The sequence below is a fragment of the Elephas maximus genome, chromosome 20 (assembly GCF_024166365.1).
Source record: "Elephas maximus indicus isolate mEleMax1 chromosome 20, mEleMax1 primary haplotype, whole genome shotgun sequence".
Taxonomy (NCBI): domain Eukaryota; kingdom Metazoa; phylum Chordata; class Mammalia; order Proboscidea; family Elephantidae; genus Elephas; species Elephas maximus.
The window spans coordinates 36,340,950-36,359,709 of record NC_064838.1 but is presented as its reverse complement, the minus strand read 5'-3'; the positions used below and the strand labels follow the sequence as shown (position 1 = coordinate 36,359,709).

General features: G+C 45.5%; 1 protein-coding gene and 1 pseudogene across 2 annotated transcripts in view; both read right to left on the bottom strand.

The window, feature by feature from the left end:
• The window catches only part of HRH1 (histamine receptor H1), a 110,126-nt gene that overhangs the window by 37,478 nt on the left and 53,888 nt on the right, over window positions 1-18,760 (bottom strand). The gene's annotated exons all lie outside the window — the stretch shown is intronic.
• LOC126064453 (uncharacterized) lies at window positions 2,285-2,385 on the bottom strand (annotated as a pseudogene).

The following is an 18,760-nucleotide window of genomic DNA, read 5'->3' as shown; positions in this document are numbered from 1 at the left end:
AGAATTGACTCGATGGTGATGGGAGAACTACCTTCACTTATAGATGGGGGAATTGAGGCTCAGAGATGCTGAGGAGCCCAAGGTCATACACCTAGTAAGGAAAAGAGCCAGGCATTCAATCAATCAATATTTAGGCTAAGGAGAAAAAAAGGAGAGGCGGTGAGGAAAAAGGCAACATCTGCAATGACTCACCTGGGAGAGATGAAAATTGTGTCCAGGCTGGGGAAGGATCTATTTGAAAGTGACACATTTGCCTCCAGAATATCTATGTAAGGTTTTTTCTTTCTCCTTTTCATATAAAGTATGGCTCACAGCATGACAGAAACAAACTTCTGAAATTCCTGCCTTTATTCCTGCCTCGGTTCCCTCGGAGGCAAAAATACAAATCCAGGGATGTGGCCCGCTCCCACCAACTTGACACTGGTGGTAGGACAGCCAGCACATGCCCAGGTGTCCCCAGGACAATTCTGCTCTCAGATATTCTCGCAATGGGAGGCCCCCACCAACCAGCAGTTCTCAGACTTCAGAGTGCAGAGAACACCTGTGGAGCCTGTTAAAATGCAGATTCCAGGGTCCCCTCAGAAAACTGAATTCAGTGGGTCTGAGAGGAGGCCAGGAAGCTACCTTTTAAACTTAGGCGCCCCAGGTGATTCTGATGTAGGCAGTTTGAGGAACACTCCCCAAAACCATAGCCAAAAAAAAAATTAAAAACCGACCTAGTTGCCCTTGAGTTGAGTCTGACTCACGGCAACCCACTGCGTGTCAGAATAGACCTGCGCTCCATAGGGTTTTCGACGGCTGATTTTTAGAAAGTAGACTCCCAGGGCTTTCTTTGGAAGCACCTCTGGGTAAACTCCAACCTCCAGCCTTTCGGTTGGTGAGCAGCTGAGTGCAATAACCGTTCGCACCATCCAGGGACTCTGAAATCATAGTTGCTGTCAGGTTCCATTAAGTTGATTTCAACTCAAAGTGACCCCATGTGACAAGAGTAAAATAGCCCCATAGTGTTTTCTAGGCTATGATCTGTCCGGGAGCAGACACCAGGCTTTTCTTCTAAGCTGCCTCTAGGTGGACTGGAACCTCTAACCTTTCGGTTAGCTGCCGAGTGCAATAACTGTTTACACTACCCAACACCTCCGGAGCCATAGTAACATTGCCATAATAGCCCAATCGTTCTGCATCTAAGCTTACAGGACATAGTGACCTCAAATCCTTTCTCAGGCCACAAGAGGAACATTTTGGCTCCTGGCAGCTGTCCTGGGCAAATCAGAGCAGAGGAGAATCTTAGCATCCCAGTTCTTCCACTGTTCATCCAAACCTTTTGCATTTTTCAGCCTGACTTGGACTACGTACTCTGGGCCGGGGTTTGCCCTCTGGGTCACATTCAGGAAGGCCCAAGCCCCTGGGGGTTGGAGCTCCCTTGGAACTGCAGCTGCCCTGGATTCAGACTCAATGACCAGGAGTGCCACGGCATGCCCAAGGCACTGATCACTAGAAAAAAAAAAAGGTAACAAAAATGCCTAATTGGGTGTATGACATACTTCTTCATTTCTTAATTTGTTAAATACACATATTGACAGTCCATGTACTCCCCCAGAGCATGTGGAAACAAAAGATCTCAGGGGCTCCTCTTGTTATCATTTGCTGAAATAGGGAGCGACCAGGTGTGGTGCCTGGTAGGCACCCGCCCCTCATGAATTACATAGCTGGTGTGCCGGCCACATTAGCTCCTTCCTTTGGGCAGCAAAATCGCTAATTAAAATCTTCCCGTGTGCTTCTTTCAGACCTCTGCTACCTTCTCGGAGTAGCCTTCCTTGTCCACTCGGCCAAACAACTCTCCTCCCCAAGGCCCCCTGCTTGTTATTCTTTTTGATAAGTAAGATTGTTAGTTTCCTTTGTGGTTGCCTTAATATTTACCCCTATTTTCCTAAGTTTAAACCTAACTTTTATTTCTGTATATTGCCTTGTCTTCCTCTCCATATGAAAGATCTATGACTACATTTCTTAATTCTTCTTTATTGTTTTAATGTTGTCTTCTTTTACATAGTGATGTTGCTGTTTCCTGTTTTGAACTTTTTTTTTTTTTTAATCTTGATTTATTTTTGTGATTTCCCTATCTGGGTTGACATCTGGTTGCTCTGTCCTGTGTTCTAGTCTTGGGCTGATAGCTGATGTTATTGATTATCTAATCAGAGAACTCCCTTTAGTATTTCTCGTAGTTTGGTTTGGTTTTTACCAATTCCCTGAAGTTCTGTTTATCTGGAAATGTCCTACTTTTGCCTTCACATTTGAGAGACAGTTTTTGCGTGTCATCCTTGTGTAGGGGCCATGCTAATGTTCTCTGTATCGTTCCAATTTTAGTATATGTGCTGCCGAAGCGAGCACTTGCTTGTTATTCTCGACCTCTCAGCCTGCTTTAAGGTCCCTGTTGTTGTTACGTCCCATCGAGTCGGTTCCAACTCATAGCAACCCTACGTACAACAGAAGGAAACACTGCCCGGTCCTGCACCATCCTCACAATCGTTGCTGTATTTGAGCCCACTTGTTGCAGCCACTGTGTCAATCCATCTCCTTGAGGGTCTTCCTCTTTGGAGCTCCCTGGTTTGTACTTACCTGCCAACCTAAAGGTTGGCGGCTCAAACACACCCCACAGCACTGTTGATCTGCTTCTATAAAGATTACAGTCAAGAAAACCCTACGGAGCAGTTCTACTCTGCAACGCATGGGGTTGCCATGAATCGAAATCAACTCAATAGCAATGGGTGATGGGTAGCTGCTTTGTCTTCATAGCACCTATTCCATCTTGTGTTATGGAATAGATCTATTTGCTCGCTACTTTATCATCTGTCTCACTCCCCCTGGCAAGTAAGTTCTTTGGGAGCTGAGTTCTTGTTTTGTTCTCTGTTGTATTTTGATGCTTGGCACAGAAAAGGCACTCACTCAGTATTTGCTGAATGAATGAATGATGTTATATACTGAGGGTCCTGGGGCCATCTCTATCGTGCTCTACTCATTGGATACAGGGGTCTCTAGAGTCTAAATGGAGACCTTGTGGCACAGTGGTTAAGAACTCGGCTGCTAACCAAAAGGTTGGCAGTTCAAATCCACCAGCCGCTCCTTGGAAACCCTAAGGGACAGTCCTACTCTGTCCTATAGGGTCCCTACGAGTTGGAATCAACACAACTGTAAGAGGTTTGGTTTTTAAAGGGTTTATATACTGGGTATACAAACTATCTCATTTTCTCCTCAAGGCAGCTTTGCAAGGTAGGGTTTATTAACCCCATTTAAGAGATAAGAAAAGCAAGGCTGAAGTAAAACAACCAGAAAGTCGCCTATTGCTAAGGTCTTCACTCTATCCCTTAACAACTGTATGTGATGGTATCTACGCGTATTGACACTGGGGTAGGATCCAGAGGCAAGAAAGACAAGGCCCTTAAAAAATACATATATATATATTTTTTAACCTTACAGGCACTCACAATGTAGCTGGGCAGTGTAGCAGAGTGGTGATGAGCAAGGAACTGGAGTTAGATTCCAAATCTGAGCTCCATCCCTTGCCAGCTGAGACTCAGTTTCCTCATCTGTAAAATGGAGCTAATAAATCTCACCGCATAGGGATGTTGGGATGATCTGGTACAAAATAAATGAGGGGTGCTTACCTAACACAGAGCCTGGCACACAAAAAACCATCAACAAACAGTTAGGTTTATTGCCTACCACTGGAGAGACAAGACTCACGTCCAAAGCAATGATCTAGCCCACTGGTTCTCAAATGGGTCCTCATGGCGAAGATTCGGAAGTCATAAGGCTATTGGCTAAACACTGTGAACTACTGATACATTTAATTCCATCGTATGAACTAGAAGCGATTTTCTTATTAGACCAGATGTGTAAAGAAAAGAGTCAAGAATTTCTAGGCAATTAAAAATTACCATCACATACTTGCCCAAAGACACACAGTTGGTAAGCGGTAGAGCTGGGATTTGAACCCAGACAGTCTGGTTTCTTTTGGAGTCCCTGCGTGGTACAAACGGCTACTAACTGAAAGGTTGGTGGTTCAAACCAACCCAGATGCACCTTGGAAGAAAGGCCTGGTGATCTACTTCTGAAAAATGAGCCATTGAAAATCCCATGGAGCACAATTCTCTTCTGTAACACATGGGGTCATCATGAGTTGGAATTGACTGGACTGCCACTGGTTTAGTTTGGTTTAGTCTGGTTCCAGAGAACTGCTTTAGGCCCTCCTGCCCCACATCCAGCACCCTGGGCAGGGAGGATTGAGAAGCCCTGGGGGGAGGAAGGCAGCAGGCACCCAGAGTTGGGTGGGCCCCACACCAAGGATCACGTGATCTGAGCCGATTCTGCGTATGTTCTTCCAGCAGGAAGAAGTGATCCCGCAGACGGGCCAGCTGCAGCCTGGTGGGTGGCAGGGCATACATTCCCCATGTCCCACCCAGAAGAGAAGCACTGATCACACTCCTGTGTCATCGGCAAAATTACCTCCAAATTGCAGTCTTCATTAACTGTACAAATTTGCATCTTAATTAGGCTTAATGGAATACAATTACCAGACCCTAAGTTTCTCTCTGTTCCAAGGAAGGATGCCAGAGACAAGCGAGAAGCCAGAGCCCACAACTTCACATCTGGACTATAGGGGCTGTGACAGTGCACTCAAGCCCCTGAGCCGATGGAGCCTGGGCTCAGGATCAGGTCTGAGTGGGAAGCCTAGCTCTGTCTCTGCCAAGTGGTGTGAGCAGCAATCATCTGCTAGACCGTAAGCTTCAGGTGTGTAGGGAACACCTTTTACGACAACCAACGACAACAAATTATATCTCCAGCTCCCAGCACAGGGTTCAACACGCGGTAGGTGCTTAATTCATATTTGTATAAGGCATAGAGATACACATCTTGCTGAGCCTCAGTGAATGCATCTGAGGAATGGGAACCATAATTCTACCCTCATGGTATTATGAAATGATTAAACGATTTCAGGCACACAGTAGGTATTCAATGGGCAATCTCTCCATCCCCCCATTCCTTTTCATAAAGGAAAAGTTAGATGCTGGACTTGACTTGGGACAGAGAAGGGTGGGGAGATGGGAGGCCTACATCACATAGGGTCAGGATGTTAAAGGCTGGAAGAAGCCTTAGAAATGATCTAGTTAAGTGATTCCCAACCAAAGGCTTCTTTTAATCTTTCCTGCTTGTGAAATATTTTTATCTACCACACAACTGCATTTATTAAGAAAGAATCCATTTTACCCATTTTTTAATTACTCAAAGGCATCCGGAGCTATCAAGCCTGGCCCCTGCCCAGCATGAGAGAAGCCATGTGGTGAGGCCGTGCTGAAGCAATTCCAGCAAAAAGCAAAAATCTCTGATGCCCCACAGCTTGGGCAGCAGGTGAACCATTTCCTCCAGACTTCCAGAAATGCTAACAAGAGCCTCTGGAGTCTGGGTACAGGGGTCCCGAGTTCTGAGCCACGAGACCACACAAAGAGGAAAGGTCCCTGCTTTGCTTTTTCCAAGCAGGTCCTGCTTTCTGCAGGCAGCTCTGTGGGCACAAGACAGGCCCAGGCAAAAGGGTCTTCTGCCCAGGAAGTACCCCTCAGGGCAGCAGGAACAGCTATGGCAACACCTCGAATGTACAGACGGGGCCTTTCCTGGGAGCCTGAGGATAGAGGCTTTGATTTTCAGTCCATTTTTTGGAACCTCATGTTTGACATTAGTCTCTAGGAGCCTCTGTAGAGACTTCTTGCTCTGGCTCCCACCCTTGCACTCACACAGAAGAGTATCCTGTACAAGGCAGCTTCTTCCTGGCTCCTCTCCCACATATCGTCGTCTGCCCCTCTCGCTCACCCCCCAACAACCTCCCCATCTTTCCCAGCCATATCCTTCCCTACCACGTTCATTATACCCCAAGCCCTTTCACAGAGTAATATGTCCTTTCTGAGCTATTGCACATACTGTCCCCTTTGCCTATATGAAAGCTTCCTCCAGCTGAGCACCTGGCAAACTCCTAAACAAGCATCAAGGCCTTTGCCTGCACGCCCTAGGCAACGTCAAGTTCCTCTTCTGGTTCCTACTTACTAGGACTCATCTCTGTCACAGCGCCTCTCAAGGAAGAGGACAATTGGTTTATTTGCACGTGTGCTTCCCCTTCTAGACTGAAGGTTCCTCTGAGGAAGACACCATCCTATCTTTATTTGTCCTAGCTCTCACTCAGACAGGGCCGGAAGGCAGGAAGTAGACCTCTGGAAGCCCTTCTGTAGCTGAACTCACTGATGGATCTCCTAAAACTGTACGCAGCATTTTGTGGGCAGGAGCATCTTTCTGGAGAGGCATCCTCAAATGAGTCTGTTCCTCCCTTAAAGGTAGAGAATCTCCACCCTATAAGTTGGGCATCTTGATAGTAGAGAACATGTCTAATCTTCCTTGTATTTCACAGCCTTGCACACAAAACCAAAAACCCAGAGCCATCGAGTCGATTCCAACTCATAGCAACCCTATAGGACAGAGTAGAACTGCCCCATAGAGTTTCCAAGGAGCGCCTGGCGGATTCAAACTGCCGACCCTTTGGTTAGCAGCCGTAGCACTTAACCACTACGCCACCAGGGTTTCCGCCTTGCACACAATAGGCCTTTAATATAAAATGTCATTAAGTCTTGGAATTTTTTTTTTTTTTTTTGAGCTAGCTAGCCATCTCGTCCAAACTTCCCATTGTACAGATAAAGAAGCTGAGCCCCAGAGCAGAGAAATTATGTCCCCAAAAATGTGTATCAACTTGGTTAGGCCATGATCCCCAGTATTGTGTGACTGTCCACCACTTTGTCATCTGATGTGGTTTTCCTCTGTGTTGTAAACTCTGTCTCTATGATGTTAATGAGGCAGGATTAGAGGCTGTTATGTTAATGAGGCAGGACTCAATCTACAAGATTAGGTTTTGTCTTAAATCAATCTCTTCTAAGATATAAAAGACAGAAGTGAGCAGAGAGGCATGGGGACCTCATACTACCAAGAAAGAGCACCGAGAGCAGAGTACATCCTTTGGACCCGGGGTCGCTGCACTGAGAAGTTCCTCCACCGGGGGAAGACTGATGACAAGGACCTTCCCTCAGAGCTGACAGAAAGAAGAAGCCTTCCCCCTGGAGTGGACGCCCTGAATTTGGACTTCTAGCCTCCTAGACCGGGAGAGAATACATTTCTCCTTGTTAAAGCCATCCACTTGTGGTATTTGTACTAAGACATCATCTATCGACCAGGTGGAATGCTTGGGGGAAAATACCTTGTCTTATGAGTGAAGAAGTAGTAGTATTACTACTAATTTTCTCAAATGTCCACCTAGGCCCAAGTCATTTTTCAATAGCCTCCTCTGTCTGTCCCAGGCGGAAGTGTGAGGATACCGAAAGGACCAACGTGCAGTGCCTGCTCGTGGAGGGCTCACAGCCAGCAAGGAGAGAAGTCATACACAGGTGACTGATACACACAGCTCCAGGAGTCCAGAGGGAAGAGGCACGTTCCAGGGGGTCCCTAGGAAGGCTTTGTGGAGAAGGGGCATCTGAGCTGTGCATGAAACGATGTCCCAGACCCCTTAGTGTCAGAGCTTGAGCCCCTGGCCCTGTCCTATTCTCCAACTGGCCTGTGATTTTATGGTCTCTCCATGGCACAGTGTATCCTGAGGATGATGTAGGCTGAAATGACTTAAATAATAGGGAAATGTATTCTCCTTCTCACAAGAAGTCAAGACATCTCCAGGGATGGTTAATCCCACATCTGAAGGATGTCATCAAAGACTCTGGTTCTTTCCATCTTTGGCTCTGCCATTCTCAGAGTGTCTGTCAGCTGTATTCTCAAATCAGTCACCTCCTGCCACAAGAGGGCTGCCACAGGCCTGGAGGTCACACCCAGACCCGACATCCCAAGGAAGAAACTATCCTTCTCTGTGTGTCTGTTTCCTAAGATCAAGGAAACCTTTTCTAGAAGCACCATGACTTCAGCCCCACCAGCTTCCCCTCCCTAAATGAATCACTAGCAATGAGATTAGGTTTCCCACGACTGGCTGAGCTGAGAATGTGGCCATCTTCCTTGAGGGGTTGTTACCTGGACAAAATGAGGCTTCTATTAGCCAGGGCCCCCACGTGTCTGTCAGTTTGTCGTACTGTGGGGGCTTGTGTGTTGCTGTGATGCTGGAAGCTATGCCACCGGTATTCAGATACCAGCAGGGTCACCCATGGAGGACAGGTTTCAGCTGAGCTTCCAGACTAAGACAGACTAGGAAGAAGGACCTGACAGTCTACTTCTGAAAAGCATTAGCCAGTGAAAACCTTATGAATAGCAGCGGAACACTGTCTGATATAGTGCTGGAAGATGAGCCACCCAGGTTGGAAGGCACTCAAAAGATGACTGGGGAAGAGCTGCCTCCTCAAAGTACAGTTGACCTTAATGATGTGGATGGAGTAAAGCTTTCAGGACCTTCATTTGCTGATGTGGCGTGACTCATAATGAGAAGAAACAGCTGCAAACATCCATTAATAATTGGAACCTGGAATGTATAAAGTATGAATCTAGGAAAATTGGAAATCATCAAAAATGAAATGGAACACATAAACATCGATATCCTAGGCATTAGTGAGCTGAAATGGACTGGTATTGGCCATTTTGAATCAGACGGTCATATAGTCTACTATGCTGGGAATGACAACTCGAAGAGGAATGGCGTTGCATTCATCGTCAAAAAGAATGTTTCAAGATCTATCCTGAAGTACAACGCTGTCAGTGATAGGATAATATCCATACGCCTACAAGGAAGACCAGTTAATACGACTATTATTCAAATTTATGCACCAACCACTAGGGCCAAAGATGAAGAAATAGAAGATTTTTAACAGCTGCTGCAGTCTGAAATTGATCAAACATGCAATCAAGATGCATTGATAATTACTGGCGATGGGAATGCGACAGTTGGAAACAAAGAAGGATAGTTGGAAAATATGACCTTGGTGATAGAAACAATGCCAGAGATCGAATGATAGAGTTTTGCAAGACCAACGACTTCTTCATTGCAAATACCTTCTTTCACCAACATAAACGGTGACCATTCACATGGACCTCGCCAGATGGAACACACAGAAATCAAATTGACTACATCTGTGGAAAGGGACAATGGAAAAGCTCAATATCATCAGTCAGAACAAGGCCAGGGGCCAACTGTAGAACAGACCATCAATTGCTCATATGCAAGTTCAAGCTGAAACTGAAGAAAACCAGAGCAAGTCCATGAGAGCCAAAATATGACCCTGAGTATATCCCACCTGAATTTAGAGACCATCTCAAGAATAGATTTGACGCATTGAACACTAGTGACCGGAGACCAGACAAGTTGTGGAATGACATCAAGGACATCATCCATGAAGAAAGCAAGAGGTCACTGAAAAGACAGGAAAGAAAGAAAAGACCAAGATGGATGTCACAGGAGACTCTGAAACTTGCTCTTGAGCGTCGAGCAGCTAAAGCAAAAGGAAGAATTGATGAAGTAAGAGAACTGAACAGAAGATTTCAAAGAGCCTCTCAAGACAAGGTGAAGTATTATACTGACATGCGCAAAGAGCTGGAGATGGAAAACCGAAAGGGAAGAACATGCTCGGCATTTCTCAAGCTGAAAGAACTGAAGAAAAAATTCAAGCCTCGAGTTACAATAATGAAGGATTCCATGGGGAAAATATTAAATGACATAGTAAACATCAAAAGAAGATGGAAGGAATACACAGAGTCGTTATACCAAAAAGAATTAGACGATATTCAACCATTTCAAGAGGTGGCATATGATCAGGAACCGATGGTACTGAAGGAAGAAGTCCAAGCTGTCTGAAGGCATTGGTGAAAAACAAGGCTCCAGGAATTGATGGAATATCAATTGAGATGTTTCAACAAACAGATGCAGTGCTAGAGGTGCTCACTCGTCTATGCCAAGAAATATGGAAGACAGCTTCCTGGACAACTGACTGGAAGAGATCCATATTTATGCCTACTCCCAAGAAAGGTGATCCAACCAAATGTGGAAATTATAGAACAATATCATTAATATCACACACAAGCAAAATTCTGCTGAAGATCATTCAAAAACAGCTGCAGCAGTATATTGACAGGGAACTGCCAGAAATTCAGGCTGGTTTCAGAAGAGGACGTGGAACCAGGGATATCATTGTTGATGTCAGATGGATCCTGGCTGAAAGCAGAGAATACCAGAAGGATGTTTACCTGTTTTTTATTGACTATGCAAAGGCATTCAACTGTATGGATCATAACAAACTACGGATAACACTGCGAAGAGTGGGAATTCCAGAACACTTAATTGTGCTCATGAGGAACCTTTACATAGATCAAGAGGCAGTTGTTCCGAGAGAACAAGGGGATACTGATTGTTTTCAAGTCAGGAAATGTGTGCGTCAGGGTTGTATTCTTTCACCATACCTATTTAATCTGTATGCTGAACAAATAATACGAGAAGCTGGACTATATGAAGAAGAACTGGGCATCAGGATTGGAGGAAGACTCATTAACAACCTGCGTTATGCAGATCGCACAACCTTGCTTGCTGAAAGTGAAGAGGACTTGAAGCACTTGCTAATGAAGATCAAAGACCATAGCCTTCAGTATGGATTACACCTCAACATAAAGAAAACAAAAATCCTCACAACTGGACCAAGGAGCAACATCACGATAAATGGAGATAAGATTGAAGTTGTGAAAGATTTCATTTTACTTGGATCCACAATCAACAGCCATGGAAGCAGCAGTCAAGAAATCAAAAGACGCAATGCATTGGGCAAATCTGCTGCAAAGGACCTCTTCAAAGTGTTGAAGAGCAAAGATGTCACCTTGAAGACTAAGGTGAGCCTGACCCAAGCCATGGTATTTTCAATTGCATCATATACATGTGAAAGCTGGACAATGAATAAGGAAGACCGAAGAACTGACGCCTTTGAATTGTGGTGTTGGCAAAGAATATTGAATATACCATGGACTGCCAAAAGAACGAACAAATCTGTCTTGGAATAAGTGCGGCCAGAACGCTCCTTAGAGGCAAGGATGGCAAGACTGCGTCTTACATACTTTGGACATGTTGTCAGGAGGAATCAGTCCCTGGAGAAGGACATCATGCTTGGCAAAGTACAGGGTCAGCGGAAAAGAGGAAGACCCTCAACGAGGTAGATTGACACAGTGGCTGCAACAATGAGCTCAAGCGTAACAACGATTGTAATTATAGTGCAGGGCCGGGCAGTGTTTCATTCTGTTGTGCATAGGGTCGCTACGAGTTGGAACCAACTTGACGGCACCTAACAACAACATTAACCAGGGAGATGGTTGTCAACTGTGATTACTACACGTATCAACCAAAATCACTATTTCTAACAGGGACTCCAACAGACACCTGTACACCAATGGTCAAAGCAGCACTATTCGTCATAGCCAAAAGTGGAAACAACTCAACAGTTTATCAATAGATGAATGGAAAAAAAAAATGTGGTACATACATACAACGGAGTACTGTTGTTGTTAGCTCCCACTGAGTCAGCCCCTAACTCATGGAGATCCCATGCACAATGGAACAAAATGCTGTCCAGTCCAGTGCCATCCCCATGATCAGTTGTGGATCACATCACTGTGATCCATAGGGTTTTCACTGGCTGATTTTTGGAAATAGATTACCAGGCCTTTCTTCCTAGTTCTTCTTAATCTAGAAACTCTGCTGAAACCTGTTCAGCATCATAGCAACATGCAAGCCTCCCTTGGAAACAAACCCAGGTTTTCCACATAACCAAACCAAAAACCAAACCCATCGCCATGGAGTCCATTCCAACCCATAGGACCCTACAGGTCAGAGTAGAACTGCCCTGTAGAGTTTCCAGGGCTATAAATCATTAAGGAAGCAGACTGCCACATCTTTCTGTTGTGGAGCAGCTGGTGGATTTGAACCACCGATCTCTCAGTTAGCAGCTGAGTGCCTAACCACTGCACGACCGGGGCTCCGGGTCTCCCATATGGAAGGTGAGAATTCTGCCGCTGAACCACCACTGCCTCCAATGGAATATTACTCAGCCATGAAGAGAAATGAAGTCCTGATACATGCTACAACACGGATGAACCCTGAGAACATGCTGAGGGAAAGAAGCCAGTCACAAAAGACCATATGGTACATGTTCCCATTTATATGAAATATCTAGAATAGGCCAATGCATAGAGACAGAAAGTAGATTACAGGCTACCGGGGGCTGGGGTGGGGAGGGAGAGATGGGGAGTTACTGCTCAGGAGTACAGAGTTTCTGTTTGAAGTGATGAAAAAGGTTTGGAAACAAATAGTGGCGATGCTTACATAACAGTGTAAGTGTGATTAATGCCACTGAATTGTATACTTCTAAGCTAAAAGTGAACTAAATTAAAAGTTAATAGTTAAAATGGCAAATTTTCTGATATATATAAAATATTTGAGCCCTGGTGGTTCAGTGGTTAAGAACTAGACTGCTAACCAAAAGGTCAGCAGTTTGAATCTCCCAGCTGCTCCTTTGAAACCCTGTGGGGCAGCTCTACTCTGTCCTATAGGGTCGCTATGAGTTGGAATTGACTTGACAGCAACAGGTATATATTGTACCACAGTTTCTGTTTGTTTGTTTGTTTTGTTGTGCCTAAGTTGCTAATAGAGTCGATATGAGTCGGAATCGACTCGATGGCACTGGGTTTGGGTAAGTTGCTAAAGTTATATCTCAAATTTTTTTTTTTTTAAATGAAAAAGAAAAGACTGCTCCTTAGGTTCCTTATCTGGGGACCATCCTACACAGAACCAACAATGGTGGTCAGTTGTGCAGCTCTTCCGCCAAATACTCTTAGATCCATGAACAGCATGCAACCAATACGCCTGAGTGCCTGCTATACGCCAGTGTGCAGGGGCTGGGAGGACAGTGATGGGCCAGACAGATCCCATTCTCTGCCTAGGAGTGGAGCAGACAGGTAAACAGACAGTTACAGCCTAGCGTGGCCGGGGCAGAGCTAGAGCACTGGGAGAGTCAGCTCACCCTGCCAGAGACAGACAGGGTGTGTGCAGGGAGGGCTTCCTGGAGGAGGTGTAGTGCAAACCATTACCCAAAGAAGGAGCACGAGTGAGCCAGGCAGAGAGATGGTGCAGCATTGCAGGCAGAGGACACAGCATGTGCAAAGGCCCAGATGTGGCTGACAGCAAGGCAATTCCTGAGACTGGCTGTACGCTTAATGGTTAAGACCAAGACCTCTAAGTCAAAGAAATGGAGACTCGAATGCTGGGATCACCACTAATAAGGAAGAGGACCACAGGCAAGCTGCTAACCTCTCTGTGCCTAAACTGTTCCAGTCTATAAAATAGGGAGAGTGATACATCTCTACAGGGTGGTTATGAGGCTCAACTAACATGTCTATAAAGTTCTCACAACCACAGTATAAACTGTCAATTACTGTAATTATCATATTATGAAAATTACGCCCTACAATGAAGAGAGGCAACAGGGATAGTAGACAACTATCACCTTTGGTGAAGGGAAGGGTGACACACAATACAGGGGAAGTCAGCACAACTGAATATAGAAAAAAAAAAAAAAGGAAGAAATGCAACAGGGGCTGAATTTGCTCCTCATTGAGACCCTCTAAGACAGAGAGGCTAGGCCTCTGCCATTCAATATGGTGGCCACCAGCGGCTAGTGACCAATTTTTTTTTTTTTTTTTGATGAACGTACACAGCCAAAGGTATACCATTTCAACAACTTCTACATCTGCAATTCAATGACATTGATTACATTCTTTGTTATGTTACTCTTCTTGCTATCCTTTTCCACATTATTCCACTACCATTATCTAAAACTCATTGCCCTGTAAGCAACCTTTCAAGCTGCCACTGTCAATTTGATATCACAATGCTCTAGGCAGACATATTTTACTAATTAAAATAAACTTTTAGTTCAAAGAAGACTTCAGAGAATAGTTTTGGTTTAAAGATCATCTCAGGGCAATAGTTTTGGGGGTTCATCTAGCCTCAATGGCTCCAGAAAATTTGGATTCCATTGAGAACTTGAAATTCTGTTTCACTTTTTCCCCCCTTTTGATCTGGGTTCTTCTCTACGGTCTTTGATCAAGTTAGTGACCTCTTGAATGTGGTTAGTCCTAATTGAGATGTGCTCTAAATGTAAAATGCACTCCAGATTTCAAAGACTTAGTTCCAAAAGAGAACATAAAATATCCCATTAATAATTTTTATATTGATTACATGTTGAAACTACAATATTTTGAATATGTTGAGTTAAATAAGACATATTATTGAGATTAATTGCACCTGTTTCTTTACACTTTTTTCAATGTTGAGTTAAATAAGACATATTATTGAGATTAATTGCACCTGTTTCTTTATACTTTTTTTTTTTTTTTAACATGGCTACTAGTATATTCTAGGTCCCTGGGCGGCTCAAGCAGTTTGCAATCAGCCACTAACCTAAAGGGTTAGTGGTTCAAACCCACCCAGTGGCACCATGGAAGAAAGGCCTGGCGATCTGCTTCTGTAAAGATTACAGCAAAAAGAAAATCCTAGGGACCACAGTTCTATTCTGTAACACACGGGGTCGCCATGTGTTGGAACTGACTTGATGGCAACTAATGACAACAACTGCTGGGTTACATGGTATTATCCCCACTGTAAAGGTAAAGAAAGTGGCATGCAGACCAACTCAATGACGTGCCTGTGTCCTGCGGCTAACAGAGTAAATGGGGACTGGGAATGGAGCATTGCCTCACTATGTCCACCACCCCTCCCAACCCCTTGCCTCTGCACAAGCCTCAAACTGTCTGGGAACTCACAGGACATGGGTGCTGCAATGGCAAAGGTGCCCCTCAGCCCCACAGCAGCTCTCTTGTTTTCCAACCTGCAGTTTGTGCTACGGAGGGACCTAGCCTTTCCCAACCCCCGCCCTTCCTCTTTGCTTAATGAGCCCCATTTCTTGGAACTGGTGACAAGCAGCACTCTAGCCATGGAGGGGGGAGGGGCAGAGGAACAAGCAAAGACAATTCAGTGGGCAGTGAGCTGTCATAAAGTATCAGCTTTGCACCAGCCCTGAGGGTGGGAGAGAAATCCATCTGCAGAGGTCAAACCAGACCGTGAATGCTGGGGGCATTCACCCACCTTTCCAGGGCACAGGGTCCAGGACTCCTTGATGGCTACTGTAGTGTCATCCTCATTTGGCCTGCATGTCTGTCTGGGAACATCTCCAGCCGGACATCAGGGATGCCTGGGATTCAACCACTTAATGCAGTTGGTGCCTGACCCATACCTTGGTGGTCCACCCTGAGACAGTTCTGGTACACTCCAATGGGATCTCTCTGTGTAAGGATGCTCTATATCCACCCCCCTCCAATGACCCAGCAGTGACACCGACCTAGTGAGGGATAGGGTGGCGGACAAATATTCTAGCTCAGTGGGACAATTCTGAGGCCCGGCTCACAGTCCCTTGTGGGCTTGAGCCCTAGGTACCCATAGCAGGAACCTGTGCACTTACATACCTGTCTTCAGGTCTCCCCCCTTCACTGGCTCACTTCCCGACCCCCACCAGTGCTTCCTGGGATGGCCTCCAGAATAGACCGGGTCAGGGGCAAGAGAGCACTCGGTCCTACCATAGCCCAGCTCAAAGCTCTGCGGAGTCCAAGAATTCTAAATTCAAACCTAGCCTTCCATGTCCTGATAAAACTATCATTGCCAAAGCAGAAAGCTAGAACACATTTTGTTTAATGGTCTGTTGGTTTGATTGATGCTATTTAAGTATTTTAGCATACGCTTTGTGCATCTCCGCTTGGAAGCTTGCCTTGGGCTCCACAGATGTTAGGGGTGGGCCTGGGGGTGGGGATCACCCTTGTCAGCTCAATCAGCCATTTTGACTGGAAGTTCCCACCTGTTCTGAATTGGATTGTGTCCCCTAAAATGATATGCTGAAGCCCTGCCCCCTGTACGAGCGAATGTGACCTTATTTGGGGAAATAGGATTTTTCCTTGCAGACATTATCAGTTAAATTAACAAAGTCATACTGGAGTCGGGTGGGTCCTAACCCTAATCCCTTCTTAGTAGCCTCTTACAAAAGTGAAAGACAGACATAAAGATAGGGTGACACTCAGGGCGAAGACAGACAGACAGCATCTGAGGATCCATCTACAAGCCAAGGAATGCCAAGAAACGTCTGGGGCTACCAGAAACTGAGACAAGGAAGGGTCTTCCCCTAGGGCTGACAGAGAGGGAGAGCATAGCCCTGCTGACAACCTGAGTTCAAACTTCCAGCCTCCAGAACTGTGGGAGGATACATTTCTGCTCTTTAAAGTCACCCACCTTGTGGTATTTTGTTATGGCAGCATTGGGTAACTAAGACACCACCACACTCATTATTCTCCATCTCAGAGAATGGCAACTCCACCCACCTCCATGTTTACCCCAAAAGCCAGGCAAAAACAGATGTTCCATAAACAGCAGGTATTATTATTATATAAGAGGTCCCTGGGTGGTGCAAACAATTTTGCACTTGACTGCTAACTGAAAGGTTGGCGGTTCAAATCCACCCACCGGCATCACAGAACAAAGGAATGGCAATTTACTTCCATAAGATTACAGCCAAGAAAACTCTATGGAGCAGTTCTACTCTGAAATATGAGGGTTCACCATGAATCAGAACTGACTCAGTGGCAATAGGTCTGGGTTTTATTATTATTATTATTATAAGAGATGGGTCTCTCAGTCACTTGTACACTGTTGCAATATAATTCCTTCGTCAAATAAAATTATGGCAACAGGGCCCTGAAAAAAAATGGGGATTGTACAGATTAGAGGGGAGAGAGAATGTTCTGGAGGTTGGAGATTGGAAAGGGGGTGGGTGACGGAAGGCAGATAGGGTGGAACTTTATGAGGTGGGGGACAGACATTCAGGGGCTATGAGCAAGCACTGTGGGCTGAAGGCCTTGCCTGGCAAGGCCGAGGGGAGTGCAAGAACAGGAAGTGGGAGGAAGCAAAGGACCAACTGCAGCTCTTACGACCTTGCAGCTTTGCAGAAGCTGGGTGTGAGGTCTCCACTTCCCCCTATAGCTGCAGATAGCAGAGACAGCAGAGAGAGAAGGGGCTGTATATGACTGAGGGTGCTGGGGATGGGTGAAGGAGGACCCAGATAGATAACGATAGAGATAGAGAGCTGAAAAAATGATGCAGAAGGACCAGCAGAGTCAGGGAGCAGCATCCCCATGTGCCAGGGGAGGCAACAGAACTCAGAGGAATACAAAGACTCGCCCGTGATCACCAGCTAATAAAAGACAAAGTAAGGACTCCCAATCACACACTCACCAAGTGTGGGGCTCTTCCCTCCATCCTCAGCATTAATGCTGTCATATTAGAAACCGTGTGTAGACGACAGGGAAGACTCAGGTGCGTTCTTGTTCTTGTTTCTGTTATTTTGCATGTGTTTTGTTTTTGAATTAATTCTGTGGCTGCATGCCAGGACTCCCACAACATAACCATGTATTGTAATGCTTTGTCAAGTGATCTTCAAAAGGCATGTTTACAATGATATGCAGGGATTACAACTGGGAAGTCAGACTTTCCAGAAGTAATTACTAAATGGGGTTGCATTTCTTTCCTCTTTTTTAATTAAATCAGTTAAGTGACCACTGTAAGCACCTTGGAGTACCTAGCTGGTATAGTCACAATGTTCAGCTGCTAACCGAAAGGTTGGAGGTTCAAGTCCACCTAGAGGCACCTCAAAAGAAAGCCTTAACTACAACAGATGACTGACCTGACAGGGAACACAATAGAGAATCCCTGAGGGGGCAGGAGAACAGTGGGATGCAGACCCCAAATTCTTGTAAAAAGGCCAGACTTAATGGTCTGACTGAGGCTGGAAGGACCCTGGAGGTCATGGTCCCCAGACCTTCTGTTAGCCCAAGACAGGAAACATTCCCAAAGCCAACTCTTCAGACAGGGACTGGACTGGACTATGGGATAGAAAATGATACTGGTGAAGAATGAGCTTCTTGGATCAAGTGGACACATGAGACTATGTTGGCATCTCCTGTCTGGAGGGGAGATGAGAGGGCAGAGGGGGTCAGAAGCTGACGGAGTGGACACGGAAACAGGGAGTGGAGGGAAGGAGTGTGCTGTCTCATTGGGGAGAGCAATTAGGAGTATATCCCACCCAGAACCCAGTGCCGTCGAGTCGATTCTGACTCATAGCGACCCTATAGGACAGAGTAGAACTGCCCCATAGAGTTTCCAAGGAGCGCCTGGCGGATTCGAACTGCCGACCCTTTGGTTAGCAGTTGTAGCACTTAACCACTATGCCACCAGGGTTTCCAAGGAGTATATAGCAAGGTGTATGTAAATTTTTGTATGAGAGACTACATTGATTTGTAAACTTTCACTTAAAGCACAATAAAAATTAAAAAAAAAAAAAAAGAAAGCAAGCCTCGGGTGATCTACTTCTGAAAAATCAGCCATGAAAATTCTGTGGAGACAGTTCCACTCTGATGCACATGGGGTCACCATGAGTTGGAGCTGATGTCACGGCAACTGTTTTTTTTTTTTTCTTTACTAAGCATCCAAACCAGCATAGACACCATTTTTAGACAAAAGTGCCTTTCCCAGAATTTAGCCTTGCCCAAAGAGAGCTCTGGCCTTTGTCCTTGGCTACGGGGAGGTGATCTCTAGGCCCTTGGAATGTCCCGT